Source organism: Dendrobates tinctorius, unplaced genomic scaffold (assembly GCF_039654945.1).
Source record: "Dendrobates tinctorius isolate UK_male_01 unplaced genomic scaffold, ASM3965494v1 ptg000029l, whole genome shotgun sequence".
Taxonomy (NCBI): Eukaryota; Metazoa; Chordata; class Amphibia; order Anura; family Dendrobatidae; genus Dendrobates; species Dendrobates tinctorius.
Window position 1 is genome coordinate 44,829,461 of NW_027361697.1, and position 12,534 is coordinate 44,841,994.

The window sequence follows — 12,534 nt, forward strand, 5'->3', positions numbered from 1 at the left end:
CTTTTTTTCACAAAAAAAATTAGTTCAGGTTCAATTTTTTTTATTTTACCAAGTGTAACAGGAGAAATTGGACTGCAAAAATTATTGTGCAATTTGTCCTGAGCACGATGATACCTGATATGTGGGGGGGAACCACAGTTTCGGCGCATGGCAGAGCTCAGAAGGGAAGGAGCGCCGTTTTACTTTTTCAATGCAAAATTGGCTGGAATTCAGATCGGACGCCATGTCGCGTTTGGAGAGCCCCTGATGTACCTAAACAGTGGAAACCCCCCACAAGTGACCCCATTTTTGAAACTAGACCCCCTAAGGAACTTATATAGATATATGGTGAGAACTTTGAACCCACAAGGGCTTCACAGAAGTTTATAATGTACAGCGGTACAATTAAAAAATCATATTTTTTCCACAAAATGATCTTTTCACCCCCAATTTTTATTTTCCCAAGGGTAACAGGACCCTAAAAGTTATTGTGCAATTTGTCCTGAGTACGCTGATACCCCATATGTGGGTGTAAATGACTATTTGGGCACATGGCAGAGCTCGGAAGGCAAGCAGCGCCATTTGACTTTTTTGGCTGGAATTGAGATCAGACATCATGTCGCGTTTGGAAAGCCACTGATGTACCAAAACAGTGGAAACCCCCCACAAATGACCCCATTTTGGAAACTAGACCCCCCAAGGAACTTATCTAGATGTGTGGTGAGAACTTTGAACCCCCAAGTGCTTCACAAAAGTTTATAACGCCCAGGCGTGAAAATAACAAAAAAAATTTTTTCCACAAAAATGATATTTTTGCCCCAAAATTTTTATTTTCCTAAGGGCAACAGGAGAAATAGGACCCCAAAAGTTGTTTTGCAAATTGTCCTGAGTAGGCTGATACCCCATATGAGGGGGTAAAACACTGTTTGGGTGCATGGCAGAGCTTGGAAGGGAAGGAGCACCATTTGACTTTTTCAACGCAGAATTGGCTGGAATTGAGATCAGATGCCATGTTTCGTTTGGAGAGCACCTGATGTGCGCAAATAGTGGAAACCCCCAATTCTAACCCTAACCCTAGCCCTAACACTAACCCTAGCCCTAACCCTAACCCTAGCCCTAACCCTAACCTTAGCCCTAACCCTATTCCTAGCCCTAACCCTAATGGGAAAATGGAAATAAATACATTTTTTTAATTTTATTATTTTTCCCTAACTAAGGGGGTGATAACGAGGGGTTTGATTTACTATTTATGGCGGTTTTTATGTTTGACAGCTGTCGCACGCTAAAAGACGCTTTTTATTGTAAAAATAGTTTTTGCATCACCACATATTGAGAGCTATAATTTTTCCATATTTTGACCCACCGAGTCATGTGAGGTCTTATTTTTTGTGGGACGAGTTGACGCTTTTATTGGTATCATGTTCGGGCATGTGACATTTTTTGATCGCTTTTTATTTCGTTTTTTGGGACGCAGAATTTACAAAAACCAGCGTTTCATGAATTTCTTTTGGGTGGTGCGTTTACGCCGTTCCGGGTGCGGTAAAATTTATAAGGCGGTTTTATTCTTTGGGTCAGTACGGTTACAGCGATACCTCATTTAGGTCGTTTTTTTATGTTTTGTCGATTTTATGCAATGAAAACAATTTTATATAAAAAATAATTATTTTTGCATCACTTTATTCTGCGAGCTTTAACTTTTTTATTTTTTCGCTGATGATGCTGTATGGTGGCTCGTTTTTTGCGGGACAAGATGACGTTTTCAGCGGTACCATGGATATTTATATGCATCTTTTTGATCGCGCGTTATTGCACTTTTTGTTCGGCGGTATGATAATAAATCATTATTTTTTGCTTCGTTTTTTATTTTTATTTTTTAAGGGGTTCGCTTAAGGGGTTAACTATTGGGACAGTTTTATAGGGCGGGTCGTTACGGACGCGGCGATACCAAATATGTGTACTTTTATTGTTTTTTTTTTATTTCCAAAAAATGAATTTATTGGGGAATATTTATTTATTTTTTTTTAATTTATTTGGCGATTTTTTTAAAATTATTTTTACACTTTTTTTTTTATTTTTTTTTTTTACTTTATTACAATGTCCCAGGTGGGACTTCACTGTCCTGTGACAGATCGCTGATCTGTCACATCACAGATCACTGTGACAGATCAGCGATCTGTCACAGGCACTGCACAGGCTTCCTCATGCCTGCGCTTTGCAGGCACTGAGGAAGCCAGCTTCCTGCAGGCCCCCGGAGGTCCCCGTCACCATATTGGATCCGGGGGCCTGGAGGAAAGGAGTCCCCCGCAGCAGCGCTGCACATTGCGCTGCCGTGGGGGGCTCAGGGAAGCAAGGAGGGAGCCCCCTCCCTGCCGATGCTTCCCTTTAACCACCGGTACACCGCGATCGTGTTTGATCGTGGTGTGCAAGGGGTTAACGTGTCGGGGGCGGTCCGTGACCGCCCCTGACACATTGTGCCGGGTGTCAGCTATGATAATTAGCTGACACTCGGCCGCGATCAGCGGCGCTCACCACGTGGGCGCCGCTGATCGCGATGACATAATATTCCGTCCATGGTAATTAGGTCCATGGTCACATGGACGGAATATTACGTCATTTGTAGGTAAGGGGTTAAAGACTGTTTTCAAATCACCCCATTCTCATATTTGGATATGGTTATAGGCTCCCCGCAGGTCGAGTTTTGTGAATACCCTGGAATCTTTGAGACAATCAAAAAACTCTGAAATGATAGGCAGAGGATTATTCTTCATTATTATCTGATTGAGTCTTCTATAATCAGTGCAGGGATGAAATGAAACGTCCTTTTTCTTTACAAAGAAGAATCCTGCTCCAGCCGTGGAATATGACGTCCAAATAAATCCCCTGGCAAGGTTCTCTTTGATATACTAGGTCATGGCTTGAGTCTCAGCTTGTGATAGGGATAGATGCAGCCTCAAGGATGTGAAGAGCCAGGAATAAGGTCAATAAGGCAGTCATATGGCCTATGAGGTAGTAGCTTCTCTGCCTCCTTTATGTCTAAGACATCTGCATACGTCCAATAAGCATACAATATGACTCCTCATTGGCCTTTTGAATGAAATTTCCTGCGGAACCAGAATCCTGATAGGCTGATTCAGTAAAATGGATGTTGCCACTGGAAATGGATATAGACCAGGGGAGGTGAGTAGAAGTCCTTGCCCAGGGTTGCCTCTCTAACGGACTCTAGACATTGCAGTTTCCTGCTTTTTTGGAATAGGAACAGATTAAATGTTTGGGACTACCTCAATAGAAACACCTCTCTTCAGTATGACTGTCCTCCTGAATGGTGCTTGGCCAGCTTCACCCGGTCGATCTGCATGGATTCAGAGGGAGGTGTTAAAGTTGGGGTCTGCGGCTTGATCAGCCTTTTAAAGGCAAGAACAAAGCCCAAGGCTCTTCTCTCAGGTCACCTCCTTGGAGTGCTGCTGAAACCAGACGGCGATTTGAGTAGTTAGGGACACCAGGTTATCCAAAGAGATGGTAATATCATGATCAGCCAACTCATCCTTAATTCTTCTGTAAAGACTTTCCCAGAAGGCAGCCACAAGCGCCTTGCTGTTCCAGGTGAATTCAGAGGACAGGGTACTTGCCCACAGTAAGGTTATCTTCTTGATGCAACCTGAGAAGGGAGGATGAGGTGGAGGAAACATGGCCAAACTCATAAAAAACTTGCAAAAGACTTCTAAGAAAGTCTGAAGGTTGGAGACAAGAGGATCCCCCTGCTCCCATAGGAGATTGAGGCAAAGCCAGGGCCTTGCAAGTGAAATGGGACATGATGAAAGCCACTCTGCCATAATCTGAAGTGAACTGATGGGACAAAAGTTCAAAATACAGTGTGCATTCATTAATGAACCCTTGACAAAGAGCGGGATCACTGCCATTATGTGAAGGAGCTGAAAAATGGAGTCTGGAACCAGGGACATAGCTGGCATACTGATAGGTCACAGCCGAGGTTTCCATAGCTTGGGGAGGCTCAGTTATTGACACAGAGGTCAGCATATCCAGGCATATCCAGCCAGTTGGTTCCTGTGTGCAGGTATGGGAAGATCTTGTCCTGCTGATCTTTCTGGCCGAAGACGTCCCATAACAGGTCTGAGATAGAGGAAGCTTGGGAGCCAGCATATTCCTTGGCCTGAGAAAACTATAACAGGAGTGATGGAACCACTGTGCCGTGATCCAAGGAGAGCCTGGAGGGGTGTGACTAGGGGGTATGATTAGGTGAACACCTGACTCTTAATAGTGGGGTTAGACTTGGCTCAAGATGAACTTTAGGTGCTACTTTAGGACAGACCTTGGACGCATGATAGCTGACCCCCAAAGGGGTAGGTAGATGAAACTGACAAGGCTAGATGGACTTTACAAGTCAAGGCAGGCATGGCAGTAATACTGGGAGACACGGAGGGTTTAGACAGGTCCAGCTTGTATACATACTGGCCCAGCGTGTGCAGGCAAGTACAGCTGGTATACAGACTGGCACGGCAGATGCAGGCAGGTATGGCTCGTTTACAGAGTGGTATAGCTGGTGCAGGCAGGAATGACTTTAATACAGACTGGCATGGCAGAGGCAGACAGGTATGGCTGGCATTCCGACTGGCACAGCTGATGCAGGCTGGTAAGGCTGATATACAGACTGCCATGGCTATTGCAGGCGGGTACGGCTGGTATACAGACTTGCACAACAAGAGCTGGCGGACACGGCTGATATTCAGACAGGCAGGTGCTGGTGGGCACTGCTCGAATACAGGCAGACAGCTGCTTTTGGGCACAGCTGAAATAAGAGCAGGCAGATGCTGGTAGGCATGGCTGATTATACAGGCAGGCAGGTGCAGGCGGGCATCACTGATATACAGGCAGGCAGCTGCAGGCAGGCATGGCTGTTATACAGGTGGGCAAGTGCTGGCAGGCATGGCTGAAATATAGGAACACAAAGTATGAGCAGAGAGGTACAGGACAGGTAAACTGACTGGAGAGTACAGGGGACCTGAGAGCTACAAAACGTGCAGACTACTGACATTACATGTTGCTCAGGCGCCTCCCATCAGGTGGAAGTGCCTTAAATAACAAATGTCTTCTAGCCATTGGCTGAGAACACTTTAGGACTGCATGCTGCCCTATTAATAAGGAGGGAGCCCGCGTGCCCTAAGCACAGTGCCCGGGGCTCTGTGATCTGAGCACCCACCTGGGGCATTAATCAGAGGGGGAGGAAGTGAAGGAAGGGGCCACAGCAGTGATTGAGTCAACATCCCTAATCTTTTCTGGATTAAATATGTAACATTTAATAGCTCTGTTCCTCTTGCCCTGTAAACGGTTACACTGAAGTCATACGCAACCTGTAATGGATGTCCAATCAGCCTGTATAAACGATTGGTGGTGGTATCTAATAGTGGTTCCTCTTTTGTTATTACGGATCTGGCAGTGACCATACTGGGGTATATACATAAAATCCATGGGCTGGAATCGGAGGTGTATATACCACATGCTGTAACGAATGGAAGCGGAGGCAGAAATGGTGAAGTTCACATTAGTTTTTTTTTTTTAAAGTGGAACCGCGTGACCACGGTCCGGGGGCTCCGAAGGGGGCGCAACTAGTGAGCCCTGGGTACCCGTAGTAAAGCCCCTCAGACAGGACCAGAATGGAATACCCGGAGGACACAGGTGCTACCTCCAGTTAGACCCCAGACACGTGGCAGCTGTCCCAGCAGGAACAAAAAGGGATAAGAGAAATGACAGCAGAGTTCATAATGAGACGGGTCCTGGATCCGGGTAGATGGTGTGTAGCTGGCTCCGGTAACCTTGACTCAGTTCTCGGACTCGAAATGGCTGTTGGTGGAATGGGATGGCTTTCGCCCAGATGATTGCAGGTATAACCAGGGTTATCAGGATTCAGATATTTCTGTGGAGACAGACAGCATAAGAAAATGCACAGAGAGTGCTACGCAGCACAGACAGGTTAGCAACAGAACCGGATGTAGCAATGATTGATACTCGTTTCTCCAGCGCTCTCGCTATGGAGGAGAGGCCAGAAATAGCAGCCAGTGCACTGCCATTGGATAATTGCTTATTTTGAAAAATGCACGCTGTCCCTTTAAGAAACCAGGGGGACGTGTGCGCGTGCCCTAATAGCTCTGGCTGAAGACCTGCCGACAGGACGCCAGGAGGTGGGGGAAGGGGAGAGAACTGAACGCTGAGAAGCAGGATGGGACACACAAGGAGCCGGCTGCTGCACAGGCACAGCGTGCAAGGCACGAGGTGAGTGCCCTAAACGGGGAGCAGCGGCAGACTGAGGCGCAGAGCCAGGACAGGGACCGGTTGTAACAGTATCCCCCTCTTTATGCCCCCTCTTTTTCAAGCCTGCGTGCAATCTTTTAAGAAGAAGAGGAGCCTGGATGTTCTCCCTTGGCTCCCAAGATCTCCCCTCAGGACCAAAGCCCTTCCATTCCACCAGGTAATAGTTCTTACCCCTTACTTTCTTAATGGCCAGGATATGTTTTACTTCAAAACATCATCCTCCGAAACAGGGTCAGGAGTGGTACCCAGATAGGGACTCCAAACTACTGGTTTGAAGAGAGAAACATGAAAGGAGTTAGGCTGGTTTCACATTTGCGTTTTTTAGCGCTGGAAAAAAACGCATACCTGCGCATGCGTTTTTTCCCCTATATTTAACATGGGTGCGCATACCTGCGCGCTGGTTAGCGCATGTATGCGATTTTCATGCGCTGCGTTTTTTTGGGGTGTGCGTTGGTATTTTCCAGACGCAGCATGTTGCATTTTTTGGCCCTGCAAAAAAGCGCATGTTTTGCGCTATGTTTTGCATGTTTTGCGCTAAAAATGGCCATTATAGCCTATGGATGCGCATATGTGCGCACTGGCATGCTCATGTATGCGTTTTTTTGCATATGCGTTTTTTTTATTAAACCATGGAATTTAGGGGTTTGGGTTAGAGTTAGGGTTAGTTAAGGGGGTTTAGGGTTAGGGTTATGGTCAGGGTCAGGGTTAGGGTTGGGGTTTGGGTCAGGGTTAGGGTTAAGTATGGTTTGGTTAAGGGTTAGGGTCAGGGTTAGGGTCAGGATTAGGGTTAAGTATGGTTTTGTTAAGGGTTAGGGTCAGGGTTAGGGTTAGGGTTAGGGTTAGGGTCAGGGTTAGGGTTAGGGTTAGGGTTAGGGTCAAGGTTAGGGTCAGGATTAGGGTTAAGTATGGTTTTGTTAAGGATTAGGGTCAGGGTTAGGGTCAGGATTAGGGTTAAGTATGGTTTTGTTAAGGGTTAGGGTCAGGGTTAGGGTTAGGGTTAGGGTTAGGGTCAGGGTTAGGGTTAGGGTTAGGGTCAGGGTTAGGGTTAGGGTCAGGGTTAGGGTTAAGTATGGTTTTGTTAAGGATTAGGGTCAGGGTTAGGGTCAGGATTAGGGTTAAGTATGGTTTTGTTAAGGGTTAGGGTCAGGGTTAGGGTCAGGGTTAGGGTTAGGGTTAGGGTCAGGGTTAGGGTCAGGATTAGGGTTAAGTATGGTTTGGTTAAGGGTTAGGGTCAGGGTTAGGGTTAGGGTCAGGGTTAGGGTTAAGTATGGTTTTGTTAAGGGTTAGGGTCAGGGTTAGGGTTAGGGTTAGGGTCAGGGTTAGGGTTAGGGTTAGGGTTAGGGTCAGGGTCAGGGTTAGGGTTAGGGTTAGGGTCAGGGTTAGGGTTAGTTAGGGTTTAGGGTTTGGGTTAGGGTTAAGTATGATTTGGTTAAGGGTTAGGGTCAGGGTTAGGGTTAGGGTCAGGGTTAGGGTTAGTAAAGTCATGGTTTGGGTAGTGTGAGGGGCCACCTAAAAATGTTGGAAAAAAACGCAAACGCGGTAAAAACGCACTAAAAACGCATACAGACGCATAAAAACGCTGCGTTTTTTTCATGCATGCTCATAAAAATGCTTGAAAAAAACGCAGCAGTTGTATGCTTATGTATGCGTTTTTTCAATGCGTTTTTTTGCGGGAAAAACGCGCTGCAAAAAAAAGCAAGTGTGAAACTAGCCTTAGGCACACGTAAAGAAGAAGGCAACTTCAGCTTATTAGAGACTGGATTGATTTGTTTCAAGACTTCAAATGGTCCAATGAACCGGGGGCCCAATTTGTAGGATGGCAACTTCAGACGGATATACTTGGAGGAGAGCCATACCTTGTCTCCGGGGCGAAAGGTAGGCGCATCCAAACGTCTCTTGTCCGTGTGCCTCTTCATGCACTGGGAGGCTTTCTCCAGAGCAGTTTTGGTGTCCCTCCAAACCTTAGAAGAATCTTCAGAGAAACTATCGGCAGCTGGAATGCCAGATGATCCGGAGATGGGAAGAGGTATTCCGGGTTGCAGTCCAAAGACAATCTGAAAGTGAGACTTTCCAGAAGATTCACTTACTTGATTGTTGTAGGAATATTCAGCTTAGGACAGTAAGTCTACCCAGTCGTCGTGATGCGCGTTGACGAAGTGATGCAGGAATCCAGCCAGGATCTGATTAGTCCTCTCCACTTGACCATTGGATTGGAGATGGTATGCCGAGGAAAAATCCAGTTCAATTCTTACCAGTTTACAAACTGCTCTCCAGAATTTTGAGGTGAACTGGACTCCTCTGTCGGACATGATGTGGAGAGGGAAACCGTGGAGAGGGAAACCATGGAGATGGAAGATGTGTCGGATGAACAGATCCGCCAGTTCAGGAGCGGTAGGAAGACCAGGTAGCGGAATGAAGTGAGCCATCTTAGAAAAACGGTCCACTACTACCCACACCACAGCCAGATGAGATTGGAAGATCTGTGATGAAGTCCATCACGATGTGCTGCCAGGGGGCGGACGGAATTGGTAGAGGCTGACGGGGATTCAGCCTCTGCGCGGTTTGAAGGTAAGCAAAGTTTTTGTGACCGGGGTATATGACTACCTGATGAAGAGCTCCCTCAAGAAGATGCCTCCACTCCTGCAGAGCCAATTTGATAGCCAGCAATTCCCGATCTCCAACGGAATAATTCCTCTCTGCGGAAGAAAAAACCTTGGAAAAAAAAACACATGAGTTCATTCGACCAGTGGACAATTTCTGGGTAAGTACTGCTCCCGCACCTATAGAGGAAGCATCGACCTCAAGAAAAAAATTGCTCATTTGAGTTAGGATGATGGAGCACAGGTGCGAGAACAAACACCTTCTTGAGCGAAACAAAAGCCTCCTCTGCATCAGGAGGCCAATCCTTGGGATTTGTACCTTTCCGGGTCAGGGCTGAGATGGGCGCCACTCAGGTGGAAAAGTTAGGAATGAATTGTCTGTAGTAGTTGGCGAAGCCCAGAAATCTCTGTATGGCCTTCAGCCCAGACGGACGAGGCCACCTGAGTACAGCTGATAACTTCTCCGGATCCATTTTCAATCCTGTGGAGGAAACAATGTAACCGAGGAAAGGCAAAGAGGATTGTTCAAAGAGGCATTTCTCAAACTTTGCATACAGTCTGTTTTCGTGGCCAAGTTAGTGGAAAAAATCAGAATGTCGTCCAGGTAGACAACAGCACAGGTATAGAGCAGATCCCTGAAAATGTCATTGACGAACTCTTGTAAAACAGCGGGTGCATTGCTTAGGTCAAATGGCATTACCAGGCACTCGTAGTGACCATCACGGGTGTTGAAGGCTGTTTTCCATTCGTCTCCTTCCCGGATTCGGATCAAATTGTAGGCACCTCTAAGATCCAGCTTGGTGAAGATTTTGGCCCCTCGGAGATGGTCGAACAGTCCTCAAATGAGAGGCAAGGGGTACCTGTTTTTTTACCATGATCTGGTTTAGTCCCCGGTAATTAATACAGGGCCGCAAGGATCCATCCTTTTCTTCACGAAGAAAAATCTTGCCCCTGCTGGTGATGATGATTTTCGGATAAATCCTCTGGACAAATTCTCCTGGATGTAGTCCGTCATAGCTTGAGTCTCTGCCTGGGAAAGAGGGTAGACGCTCCCACGGGGAGGAGATGTTCCAGGAAGAAGATCTATTGGACAGTCATATGACCTGTGGGGAGGAACTCTCTCAGCCTCCTTTTTTCCAAAGACATCTGAGAAGGGCCAGTAAGTGGATGGCAACCCAGGCAGGGTAGCAGGTTGGACAGGGGGTGAAACTGGTTCAATCCGGGTTAAGCATCGGGAAGAGCAGGAATCTCCCCTATGCAGAATCTCGCCTATTCTCAAATTAAGGACTGGTTCATGATTCTGGAACCATGGTAAACCTAAAAGCAAGGGGTGAGACAAACCAGGGTACACATAAAGACAGATTCTTTCAGAATGCATTAGACCTACCTGGAGTTCCACTGGCTCAGTCTGGAACTGGACGGGTTTCGTCAGTGGCTTGCCATTGACAGCGGTCACCCACAACTGATTGGGAAGAGCCTGGACTGGTAAACGGTAATGATACACAAGCGTCTGTTGGATAAAATTCCTGGCGGCTCTGGAATCCAACAGACAGAGTCCAGAAAATTTTATTGCCCAGCAGGACACGGAGACCGAGATCTGCAATGAAGGAGAGGAATATTCTCTACCTTGGGTGGCCTCTCCTACCGAGCCTAGACACTGGATTTTCCCGACTTCTTTGGACAGGAGCGGATCAGGTTTTCGGAACTACCACAATATAGACAGCTTCCTTCCTTGTGACGCGCCTCCTGGTGCCAGCTGGCCAAACTTACTCGGTCAACCTCCATAGCTTCGGGAGAAGGAGGTGAGGTAGTCATTTTGGAAGAACTAGAATCCGGGTGGTAGGACCTCCTGTCTCGCTTGATCTCCATGGAACGCTCCTGAAAGCGCAGGTCAATCCGGGTTGCCAAGGATATCAGGTCATCCAAGGTGGTAGGCCTGTCCCGTCCCACCAGCTCATCCTTGATTTTTCCAGATAGGCCCTCCCAGAAGGTAGCCAGCAAGGCCTCATTGTTCCAGGATAACTCAGACGAGAGGGTGCGGAACTGAACTGCATACTGAGCCACCATGAGGGTTCCTTGGCTTAAGCGAAGCAGGGCAGAAGCGGTCGACGTGACCCGGCCAGGTTCATCGAAGGTCCTGCGAAAAGTCTCTAGGAAAGATTTATGATCATTAACCAGTGGGTTTCCTCTCTCCCATAACGGGTTTAGCCAGGCGAGAGCCTCTCCTGCTAGATGTGACATAATGAAGCCCACTTTGGCACGGTCAGAAGCAAACATGTGCCCCAAGATTTCAAAGTGTAGGGTACACTGATTGAGAAAACCCCAACAATGAGTGGGATTACTGTGGAAGCGGGTAGGAGCCGCCAGGCGAGGGTCCTTGCTTGCCATGACGGCATGTACCTGGATGCTGGTAGATGAATCTGGAGCAGCCGGGTTCAGCAGAGAATCCATGCGGATGGACAGGTTACGTAGATACGTCGTGATCTTGTCCTGTTGTTCTCTTAAACGGGACACCTCTTGGCACAGTTCCATAGTCGGAGGCCTCTGGGGTCCAGCGGATTCCATGGCCGGAGCAATCTGTAACAAATGGAAGCAGAGTCAGAGATGGTGAAGTTCATATTCGTTTTTTATTTTTAAAGTGGAACCTTGGGACCACGGTCCGGGTGGCTCCAAAGGGAGCGTAGCTAGTGAGCCCTGGGTACCCATAGTAAAGCCCCTCAGACAGTACCAGAATGGAATACCCGGAGGACACAGGTGCTACCTCCAGTTATACCCCGAACACGTGGCAGCTGTCCCAGCGGGACCAAAAGGGATAACAGAAATGACAGCAGAGTTCATAATGAGATGGGTCCTGGATCCAGGTAGATGGTGTGTAGCTGGCTCCGGTAACCTTGACTCAGTTCTCGGACTCGGATGGCTGTTGGCAGAACGGGATTGCTTTCGCCCAGATGATTGCAGGTATAACCAGGGTTATCAGGATTCAGATATTTCTGTGGAGACAGACTGCATAAGAAAATGCACAGAGACTGCTACGCAGCACAGACAGGTTAGCAACAGAACCGGATGTAGCAATGATTGATACTCGTTTCTCTGGCGCTCTCCCTATGGAGGAGAGGCTAGAAATAGCAGCCAGTGTGCTGCCATTGGATAATTGCTTATTTTGAAAAATGCACGTTGTCCCTTTAAGAAGCCAGGGGGGTCGTGCGCACGTGCCCTAATAGCTCTGGCTGAAGACCTGCTGACAGGACGCCAGGAGGTGGGGGAAGGGGAGAGAACTGAACGCTGAGAAGCAGGATGGGACACAGGGAGCCGGCTGCTGCACAGGCACAGCGTGCAAGGCATGAGGTGAGTGCCCTAAACGGGGAGCAGCGGCAGACCGAGGCGCAGAGCTAGGACAGGGACCGGGTGTAACACATGCTCATTGTAAGTTCCCAAACAATCTGCCTAGTAGTGTGACTTCATCCATCTCTCGTCAGTCAATTGCGTAATTGCACTGATGATTGGAAGAAGCTGAGTTTCGTTCCCCTGACAAATGGTCACAATGGTGGGATCTGTGGGATTTCTCCAGTGTCATCTGCAACCAACAAAGTGGTAATAGTTGAGTTTTGTGTGACCCCCCCCAGCTGCTATC